Below are 11,180 nucleotides of genomic sequence, written 5' to 3'. Positions count from 1 at the left end.
CTTCTCGTTCCTCCTTGTCTCTGCTCTCCATGCTAGTCCAAGGATCTTCTCTCACAGGCCTGGTGGGCCGCAGTGGCAGCAAGCTTTCATTCCCACCCGTTTCCTAATTTGAACTCGGTCCTTGTTGATGATGAAACTTGATGTTTAACTCTATGGCTTGTTAGTGCTGTCATACACCAAACAAATTGTATTGACATTGTAGAATTTCCCTTTCTGAGAACTTTATCATATATTTTGAGGACCAGAACAGATTTGCACTTTATGATCGTCCCCTTTTTGCTCTCATTTATTTCTAAACGTTTTATCAACTTAGATACTTCATGATGCACATTCACCGATGTGAACAGAAGCACATTAGCCAGAGAGCTGGTGGCTTCTTTCTCATTGACACCTCATTATGAATTGATGTCTGGTTAAGAAAATGCGAAGCAATTAAAACCAAAATGCAGCTGCTTAAAACTAAAAGAGGTAACTAAGGGCCCTGAATTGCAACAAGCTTGTTAACTAAAATTAAACCCCAAAAGTTCATTGCTTTAGATAGATAGATAGATAGATAGATAGATAGATAGATAGATAGATAGATAGATAGATAGATAGATAGATAGATAGATAGATAGATAGATAGATAGATAGATAGATAGATAGATAGATAGATAGATAGATAGATAGATAGATAGATAGATAGATAGATAGATACTTTATTAATCCCAAGGGGAAATTCACATACTCCAGCAGCAGCATACTGATAAAGAACAATATTAAATTAAAGAGTGATAACAATGCAGGTATAACAGATAGACAATATCTTTGTATAATGTTAACGTTTACCCCCCGGGTGGTGGAATTGAGGAGTCTCATAGTGTGGGGGAGGAACGATCTCCTCAGTCTGTCAGTGGAGCAGGACGGTGACAGCAGTCTGTCACTGAAGTTGCTTCTCTGTCTGGAGATGATCCTGTTTAGTGGATGCAGTGGATTCTCCATGATTGACAGGAGTCTGCTCAGCGCCCGTCGCTCTTCCATGGATGTCAAACTGTCCAGCTCCATGCCAACAATAGAGCTTGCCTTCCTCACCAGTTTGTCCAGGTGTGAGGCGTCCTTCTTCTTTATGCTGCCTCCCCAGCACACCACCGCGTAGAAGAGGGTGCTCGCCACAACCGTCTGATAGGACATCTGCAGCATCTTATTGCAGATGTTGAAGGACGCCAGCCTTTAGTAGTAAATAAGTGGGTTCTAATTAAGAGCTTGATTGAAGTGAGGGAGGATTCTGCTCTACAGTGTAATTAGAATTTGTCTCAGTCAAATGAAAGCACAAACAAGCCATATACAGCAGAACCCCAATTATCTGAGGTGATGTGGACTGATGTTACCTCAAATATCTGAAAACTCGGATTAAACCGATAGCCACGGCCATTTTGGATTAAGAATTACAGTTTTGCCAATTTATAGGATGCAGAATGACTTTTAGGCCTCTTTTCATACCCAAGTGAATTTAATGTTCTTTGCTTCTTTGCCGCAGTGGCCTGAGCACCAAAATGTTGGCCGTTATTGGGTCTTCCTGCTGTTCAAGGTACAAAAGTGCTGTTCTGATGGCATGAAGATCATCTGTAACAGAAATCTTGTGTGGATTTTCTGTGCAGCCCTCATCGTCGTGTAAAATCAAAAATCCTAAGTGAGCCAAACAGTAGAGTGCATCAACACGGGGCGACACACTGACAATAGCCAAGGGGTGAATGAGCCATGACCACTCGCTCATGACATGACTTAGGAGTCCCAAAGTCCTAACGGGAAAAAAAAGCTCTTCCAAGAATGCCCACTAGAGGGAAAGTCCATCGAACCCGGCTAGTAATGTATAATATTATAAAATAAAAGAAAACTCAGAAACAAAAGCAAACTCCATAAAGGGTTGCCTTAAACAAAAGGCATTCCGGGCAAACAAGACCCAAATACAGAAATCCACTGCAAGGACGCAAACAGGTTGAAAATCCAGAAGAAGGTTCAAGAAAACTCTGCACAACCGAAATGAACCGCCGGGAACTGTGGGAGACCCTCTGGATTTATAGGGTGGTGGGCGGTGACTGGCAGGTGATTGGCAGGTGTGCTCCGCCTCCCACAGAACACATGGAACAAAGCACAGGCGGCTTACATACATAAATGAAAACAAAGAATGATGCACATAATCAACAATTAACATAACAGACATTAAATATGAACTTGAACCCTGGCTAAGATATGACAGCTTGATACAGTCGGGGTTAAAAGTGTAGTTAGTTACGTGCTTGGTGCTGCATTCACGACAAAGCTGTTATGAATTATAAGACAAGTAAAGAAGTAACAGCCAATGTCTCCTCATAGTTTCTCTGTGACCTTGTAGACTTTGTATGCTCTTTGACGTTTTTTTGTTTTTTGCTCTTTTGTAATGTAGTGAACATGTCTGTCTTCTGTGCCAGGAGCTGTGCCATTTTAAATGTGACGCAAGAAACCTACCTGTGTAAAATGCTTGGACGACTGTATGCTTGTGAAAATCTTCAACTGTAAGTCCTTATTATAACTGGCAATGTGTGTCTGCTGTAAATAAAGGCGCGTGTCCGTGCAGCTAAATGGGTTGTGCTTAATACGTAGAAAATTGTAACACAATGGAAAACAGGGTATCACCATTTGAAATTTCTAAAATGCTTTTGGCACGATTTGTTCTTTGAGCACTTTCTACACCTACAGCAGATGTATAGCATAGCATATACACACAGAAGAAATGGCAGCTAAACCTGTTTCAAGTACATAAATATTTTGAATTCTTCATGTGTATGACGTACACAAAAAAAAAAAAAAATCCAATTGTGCAATAGATACACAAACTAATAAAAGTCTATTAAGTTACCCGCTTGTTGTTTATCCTTTTTTTTTTTAGATTAAGGAGTGTGGAGGCTTTATAAGTTTAAACTGTCCCTTTATCCTGTGTGTTCCAGTTGCTTTCTTTGAGACCCCATTTCTTCCTGAATGAATGTGTTAAGTCCAGTATTTGACGGTCTCTGCAGGCCGTAGTACACAAAAGTGCTTTGTGTGTTGAGTAGGGTTGTACGGTATACTGCTACTGGAAAAGTACCCAAAAACCCACATTTAAAAACGTTAGGGTATTTGGAATTTTTGGATTTTTCAGGACCAGAAGAAAAGGGCAGCATTCCTCTTGATCCTCCAATACCCGTTTCCCTTGAAACGCGCTATTGTGGTTGTAGAAAAACGTCCATTTTGTAGACGGCACAAAACAAAACTACACACACAGAGAACGCCTCCTTTATTGTTTGTGCATAATCAGAACCTGATGGAGGACCTCCTCGTTTATTGCTTCTGTGGGATCGAATCTGAACTTCAAGCGGTGTATAGTGCAACACGATGACACGGTGCACCAGCGAGGCGATCGATTGTGTGGTGCATCAGGGAGGCTGGAGCAAGACAGGGGTCATGGAGTTATCGGTTGTTTAATTCAGAACCATTTCAGTACCCGTATTCAGGTCCTAAAGCTGGCATCGATACCAAAGTCAATATTCTAGTAAACCTAACAAACCCTGTTAGCTCAGTTGAGGGTCAATAGGACATCCCCATAAGCATTGAGTGCAAGGTGCCAGACTATCACTGGATGGTAATTAATAATAATGAGAATTCATGTTATTTGAGATACAGTGGAACCTCGGGTCACGAACGTCTCGGAAACACTTACAAATCGGGTTACGACCAAAAAGTTTGCCAAACTTTTGTATCTGTTCACGACCACACACTCGGGTGACGAACAAGCCAGTTTCCCTTCCGTTTCGTACGCGCCGATGATTTCCGCACGTGTTCAGTCTCTTCCTGTACATTGTTCTCGGTCAGACGTGCATGCATTCACTGTGAACTCTTTGTGCTCTGTTTCGTGTGCTTTTGCATTTATTTTGCAATTAACCATGGCCTCTAAGCAAGTGAAGAGTGGTGAGAAGAAAGTTTTGCAGAAAATTGAAATCAAATTAAAGAAAGAAATTATTGAAAAGTATGAGCGTGGCGTTCGTGTTACTGATCTTGCTGCCGAGTACAAGAAGTCAAAATCTACGATTTCGACTATTCTAAAGCACAAAGAGGCCATTAAAGCAGCTGATGTTGCAAAAGGAGTTACAGTGTTAACCAAGCAGAGGCATCAAGTGCTGGAAGAGGTGAAAAAACTGTTGCTAGTGTGGCTGAACGAGAAGCAACTTGCAGGGGATAGCGTAAGCGAGGCGATGTCATGTGAGAAAGCCAGGAAGATTCATGGCGATTTGCTGCAAAACTATCCTTCTACGAGTGGCGAAAGTGAGGAATTTAAAGCCAGTAGAGGATGGTTTGAAAAGTTTCACAAGAGAAGTGGCATTCATAGTGTGGTAAGGCATGGAGAGGCTGAAGCTGCGAAAGAATTCGTGAAAAATTTCGCAAAATTAGTGGAGGACGAAGGCTACACCCCGCAACAAGTCTTCAGCTGTGACGAGACCGGATTGTTCTCCACCCAGTTCCTCCTCACTTCATGCCAGAACTCGACTCATGCAAGGTTAGTTTTCTTGGTTGTTAATGGTTAGTTTTTGTATAAATTAACAATTTTTCAAATTTTCATTTTTTTCCCTGTGCTTAAAACTCATTAAATAAAAAGTGTTTACAGCGAGCAGTTCGTAAGGCTGTAGCGTGAACCTGCAATGTTAGTTTTCTCTGTTCAAGGTTTTCTCAGTATTATTCAATATTTTTACATTCAGTTTACTATTACGCTGTGCATTCTACGGTATAATGAACTATTTTTGTGCTTAAAAATCTTTAAAAAAAATATATATATATTTACGTACAGTTCGTATGGTCTGGAACGGATTAATTGTACTTACATACAATCCTATGGGGGAAAGTAGTTCGAGTCACGACCAAATCGGGCTGCGACCAGAGTTTTGGAACGAATTACGGTCGTGACCCGAGGTTCCACTGTATACAATTTCTTCCATTAGGAATTGGTCATTTTTCATATACACCAACTTACTCTACAGAGAGGAAGAGAGAAGCTTGGGGTCTAAGCGCAGGGCCAGCTATTTGTACAGCACTCCTGAAGCCATTGCAGGGATCCTGTTACTATACACGGCCTATCTGTGTATTTTATTTCATTTTGTTTCTTATCTATGCATCGAGATTTATGGGTCACATGACAGTTCTTCGTCGTGTCAATGATGTCACCAAATGCTTTGTATAGTTATGGACGCAGTGCCAATGGAAAAGTATCCCTCAGTTACTGTAGATAGACGCCAAATCTCTTAACGCCAGTTAGTTTTCTTTTCAAGCCATCCAAGTGTTAGATTTGTCGTGTTTTTTGATTCTCTTTTTTGACATCGACTTAGTTTTTTTGTGAAAAACAAATTGACAATGCAGTAGCCACAAAACGTGAAGCAACAATAAGTCGATTCTACAGCTAGCGTATGAAACAAACGATCATCCCAATAGAGTCACTGAGGTTCAAAATCCACAGTGGCCCATAATTTAAGAACAGCTTTACAAGATAAGATGGGATAAATCATCAGCAGACAAGGTGTAGTCAGAAGGAAAGCAACGATCGAAACCGGAAGAAGCAATTTAACCGTCGTCGAAACTAAAAATCGAAAGTCAGAAACGCGAAAACTGGAGAATCGGTAAATTAAAGAAAATATGAGGAGAAATCTTTGGTATATCTGCATTCTGAAATAGTCGAATAATCCCTTTAACCCCACGGCGCTGACATCCTCACACGAGAGCATGGCTGGGTTGTTACCATGACAATAACACAACAAATGGTGGCGCTTATTAAAAAAAAAAAAAAATTACATTAAAGACAAAATCATGTCCCACTATTACAAACCTCAATTGAATGCAAAAATGTGTGGTGAAGTAATAACCATGTTTAATAATAATAATACATTTTATTTTTATATTTATATTAATATAATCTCTCCAGCATGTTCTAGGCCTACACTGAGGTCTCCTCTTGGCTGGACATGCCCGAAACATCAACAGGTCCATCCAGCAGGTGTCCTAATCCCATGTCAGAACCACCTCAACTGGCTCTTTTCGATGCGGAGGAGCAGCGCCTCCACTCTGAGCTCCTCTCGAATGTCCGCACTCCTCACTCTGTCTCTAAGGCTGAGCTCTGACTCCCTAAAAGGGAAGCTCATTTCTGATTCTTGTATCCACGATCAAGTTCATTTAGTCACGACCTAATGCTTGTGGCCATAGATGAGGACAGAGACTTAGACTGACCAGGAGATCAAGAGCTTTGTCTTTCGGCTCATCTTTCCGTCTTCTCTCTATTCGTGAACAAGATCCCGAGATACTTGAGCTCCTCAACTTGAAGCAACAGCTCATCTTCACCCTGACCTCAGAATTGGAGGTGTTGAACCTTATCCCGGGCCTGCTTCGAACTCTCCTGCAAACTCTGAGGTCGCAGCACAATGGAGCCAGCAGGACCAGAGAGTCTGCAAAAAGCAGACAGATGATCCTGAGGCCAACAAACTGGACTATATCTATTACTTGTCTGCTCCTGGAAATTCTGTCCATAAACATTATGAACAGAATTGGTGACAAAGGGCAGCTCTGGCAGAGTCCCACACCCACTGGGAATGAATCTGACTTACTGCTGGCATTGCCAACCAAGCTTTTGGTCCAGCTTTAATAGCAGGCCCGGTACTCCTTACTCTTGAAGCAACCCCAACAGGACACCCCAAGGGACACAGTCTTAGGCCTTTTCCAAGTGTACAAAATGCAGGCGGACTGGTTGATCGTAGCCCCATGAACCCTTCAGAATCCATGTGAGGGTTAAAAGCTGGTCCAGTGTTCCACAACCAGGACAAAAATCCACATTGTCCCTCCTGAATCCGAAGCTCAACCAACAGCTGGATTCTCCTTTCCAGAACCCTGGCATAGGCCTTCCCAGGGAGACTGAGGAATAAACTCATCTAAAGTTGGAACACACCCTCCAGTGCCCTTTCCTAAAGATGGGGACCACCACCCCAGTTTGCCAATTCAGGGGCACTATACTGAAAAGGCATGTCAGCCAAGACGGCCCAACATCATTCAGAGCATTGAAGGTCTCATGGCGAGTATCATCCACCCCCTGGAGTCCTGCCACCTAGCTGGAGAGATGATACCTCTCAGACAGCCTGGGATCACCTTGGTATCTAACCCCCGGAGGAATTGTAGGAGACGGCAGATGCAATCAAGGTCTGGTCATTTTTGCTTAGTCTGCTGCCCCCATGACCCGGACCTGGACAAGTGGCAAAATAATAGAGGGGTGGATGAAACAACTGCTACAGTATACCAAATCACAATGCTGTCATGATCTGAATTTTATTTTACATTTTTCACAGAATTCCTTGGTCTTTAAATAATGATTTGGATTTCTTTCTGGGGTTTGAGACCAACTGATTCATTGGTTACATTTATTTTTTGGTGGAATCTATTTTTAACAAAGTTAGAAATGAACTACTAACATTTAGTTTTGTTATTGGTGCCGCCATTTTGTGTTTTTGTTTCCGGCCGTTGCTAGTTAAGAGTTTGTGACAGGTGACGTCGTTACCGCAGCGGTATTAAGGTCAGCGTTAAGCATTTCCTGAGTGTCCAAGTTCAAAGATATATTCACAATTCTTAGCCTTTGAGTTTCAAATTTTGATTTCCTGGTTATGAATCCATTCTCTTCCTGATTGATTTTTGACTTTGTTTGCGTCTTTGATTCTGGTTACTGTCCCTCTCACAACATTCATATTCTGCGTTGATCCCTGTCTCACATCCTTGGCTGTGTTTCAAACCATTTTCTGACATTCTGCTCACGACCCTGGCTGTTTCTATTGATGATCCATCTAAACTCTTCAGTAAAATCTTCAGATTCCTTTCTTCTCATACCTGCAGTCACCCACCCGGGCCATTTTTGAGCTGACAACACACCTTAACTCACCAAGGCTTACTAACTTCATAATTTCCTTCGATGTGTTGCCGGAAAGTTCTGAAGTTTCCATGTGTGCACCATGGAGTCCACCCTCACTAGCAGTATAACATCCTGATGTGGCACCTGCTCAGTCCAGGGTCACAGGGCACTGACGTATTATCAGCTCAGCTTCTGTTCAAAATGGTAAATGGGATCATCAAACCCATCATTCATCCTTCAAGAAAACTTATTGGACCACCAGCACAAGATGATTAACTCCACAATTACAACTCAGGTCCCTGAAACTGTGCCACCCAAGCTGGCAAATGCTGAATGAAATGTATGTATGTATGTGAACTAAACACAAATCCTAGAACTGTGCCCAGCTCACCTCCTTAGGGTCTTCAAGCCAAACTCCTCATTTTGAAAACATCACACAGGTAAGAATTTAACTTAATATCGAACACATGGCAATAAATGTTGCTAATAAAAGAAACTGAGAAATGGTAAAGCATTGGAGACCAGCCGGGTACCCCTTTTAATTTGTAGAACTCAAAATGAAAGTAGAAGATGCAAAGGAATGGACATCTGGCCTGTTGTGTGTTTCCCGACTTTGAGGAAAGGTCTTCTCCCGCCATGGAGGTGTATTCGCCAGGTGAACGTGGTCTAAATGCCCACCGACTTCTGTCCCAGAAGATAATCACACAGTGAAGGCACTGGAAGAAGTGGGACATCCAGAGCTTTGGTGGAAGTGGCATCACAGCCCGTCACAGAACATCGTCCTCTGGTCTGCAGGGAAGGCAGAAGGGATCATTCGGGATCGTTTTCACCCTGACTCTGTGGATGGTGGTCATACCTCATAAGAGCCAACCAAACTACTCATGTGTGACAACTCGAAACTGAAACATACTCCATGAACTTGTGGATCAGCAGTTTACTAATGGGACATTGTCTGCTGTGCTTTGTTCTGGTGACTACAGTGTTGGTCACAAACTGATCACTCCACACCACACTTCACTTTCCCCACCAGACTCCAAGAAAATTCCAAGAAATCTTCAGGTCCACTAGTAGATTTCATCCTTCTCGTTAGTTCATAGCCAATTCCAAATGCCTCATCCGCTTCCTCTTAGTCCAGACCATCAGCTTGACTCTGAGGTCTCCACCAGATTGTCCCATTACTATATATCCATCCTGAAAATCCTGTTCAGCCACTGGTACCGTTAATCTGTTTTGATCAAATTCCATGTAGGTAAGGATTGAGGATGACAATAGACAAGGAAATTGAGTGCCCACCTTGCTTCATCAATTTTATTCCTCACAATGGCTGCTAGTCAACCTTGGAATCCCATCTGCCAGCACACATGAAGAAGACCCCACGCTCTTTGGACTCTTCTTCTTGGGACAGCTTTTTCATTTTCCTCCCTGGGGGATGAAACGACTCTTCTCATGGCTTCAGTTGTGAAGGAGCAAATTCTCATCCACAGGAAGGCAGCAGTTTGGACGAAGGTGGGAAGCTCCTTCCACCAGGTAGGAGCTACACATGAATTAAGATTTGATGACAGGCAGAGGTGGCATCACTAGATGGCATTTATCAGCAAAACCGAGTGGGTGTCATGGGAATCTGAGGAGACTCTAATAATACTTAGGGTGCCAACTGGGCAACCCTTTGTTATTGCCAAAGTAAAAAAAAACAAATCAAAGACGAGTATACATTGGCACAACAGAAAACAGGTTCAACAAATGCCCATATTGCCTAGCAGGCTTGTCAGAATGATCGTCTCTCGTGAGCAGGTCAATAATAGGGAACTTTGTCATGTGATCTATCTGCTGCTTCACCACCTGAGGCCACAGGTCCAACACGCCCTCGACCCTCTGCAGTTCGCATACCAGGAGAAGGTGGGAGCGGAAGATGCCATCATCTATATGCTACATCGATCCCTCTCCCACTTGGACAGAGGCAGTGGTGCTGTAAGAATTATGTTTCTAGACTTCTCTAGCGCCTTCAACACCATCCAACCTCTGCTCCTTAGGGACAAGCTGACAGAGATGGGAGTAGATTCATACCTGGTGGCATGGATCATGGACTATCTTAGAGACAGACCTCAGTATGTGCGTCTCGGGAATTGCAGATCTGACATTGTGGTCAGCAACACAGGAGCGCCGCAGGGGACTGTACTTTCTCCGGTCCTATTCAGCCTATATACATCGGACTTCCAATATAACTCAGAGTCCTGCCACGTGCAAAAGTTTGCTGATGACACTGCTATCGTGGGCTGCATCAGGAGTGGGCAGGAGGAGGAGTATAGAAACCTCATCAAGGACTTTGTTAAATGGTGCGACTTAAACCACCTACAACTGAACACCAGCAAAACCAAGGAACTGGTGGTGGATTTTAGGAGACCCAGGCCCCTCATGGACCCCGTGATCATCAAAGGTGACTGTGTGCAGAGGGTGCAGACCTATAAATACCTAGGAGTGCAGCTGGACGATAAATTGGACTGGACTGCCAATACTCATACTCTGTGCAAGAAAGGACAGAGCCGGCTATACTTCCTTAGAAGACTGGCATCCTTCAACATCTGCAGTAAGATGCTGCAGATTTTCTATCAGATGGTTGTGGCGAGTGCCCTCTTCTACGCAGTGGTGTGCTGGGGAGGCAGCATTAAGAAGAAGGATGCCTCACGCCTGGACAAACTGGTGAGGAAGGCAGGCTCTATTGTTGGCATAGAGCTGGACGGTTTGACATCCGTGGCAGAGTGACGGGCGCTGAGCAGGCTCCTATCAATTATGGAGAATCCACTACATCCATTAAACAGTGTCATCTCCAGACAGAGGAGCAGTTTCAGTGACAGACTGAGAAGATCATTCCTCCCCCAAACTATGCGACTCTTCAATTCCACCAGAGGGGGTAAACGTTGAACATTATTCAAGTTATTGTCTGTTTTTTTATCTGCATTTTTTATTACTCTTTAATATTTTTGCTGCTGGAATATGTGAATTTCCCCCTGGGATTAATAAAGTATCTATCTATCTATCTATCTATCTATCTATCTATCTATCTATCTATCTATCTATCTATCTATCTATCTATCTGCACTCCTCTACTAAAGGAATGCCCACCAAGATGTTGCATATAGGACACTACGGAAGACCATAAAATGAGTTGATATCCGAAAGGTATCCTGTAGCGATCAGTGAGGTGACATCTTCATCGACACATTTTATTGAGAGAATCTGTGGTAGCCTGCCTGCTTCAAGA

The sequence above is a fragment of the Erpetoichthys calabaricus genome, chromosome 6, assembly GCF_900747795.2.
Source record: "Erpetoichthys calabaricus chromosome 6, fErpCal1.3, whole genome shotgun sequence".
NCBI classification, from domain to species: domain Eukaryota; kingdom Metazoa; phylum Chordata; class Cladistia; order Polypteriformes; family Polypteridae; genus Erpetoichthys; species Erpetoichthys calabaricus.
This window is presented reverse-complemented; position numbering follows the sequence as displayed.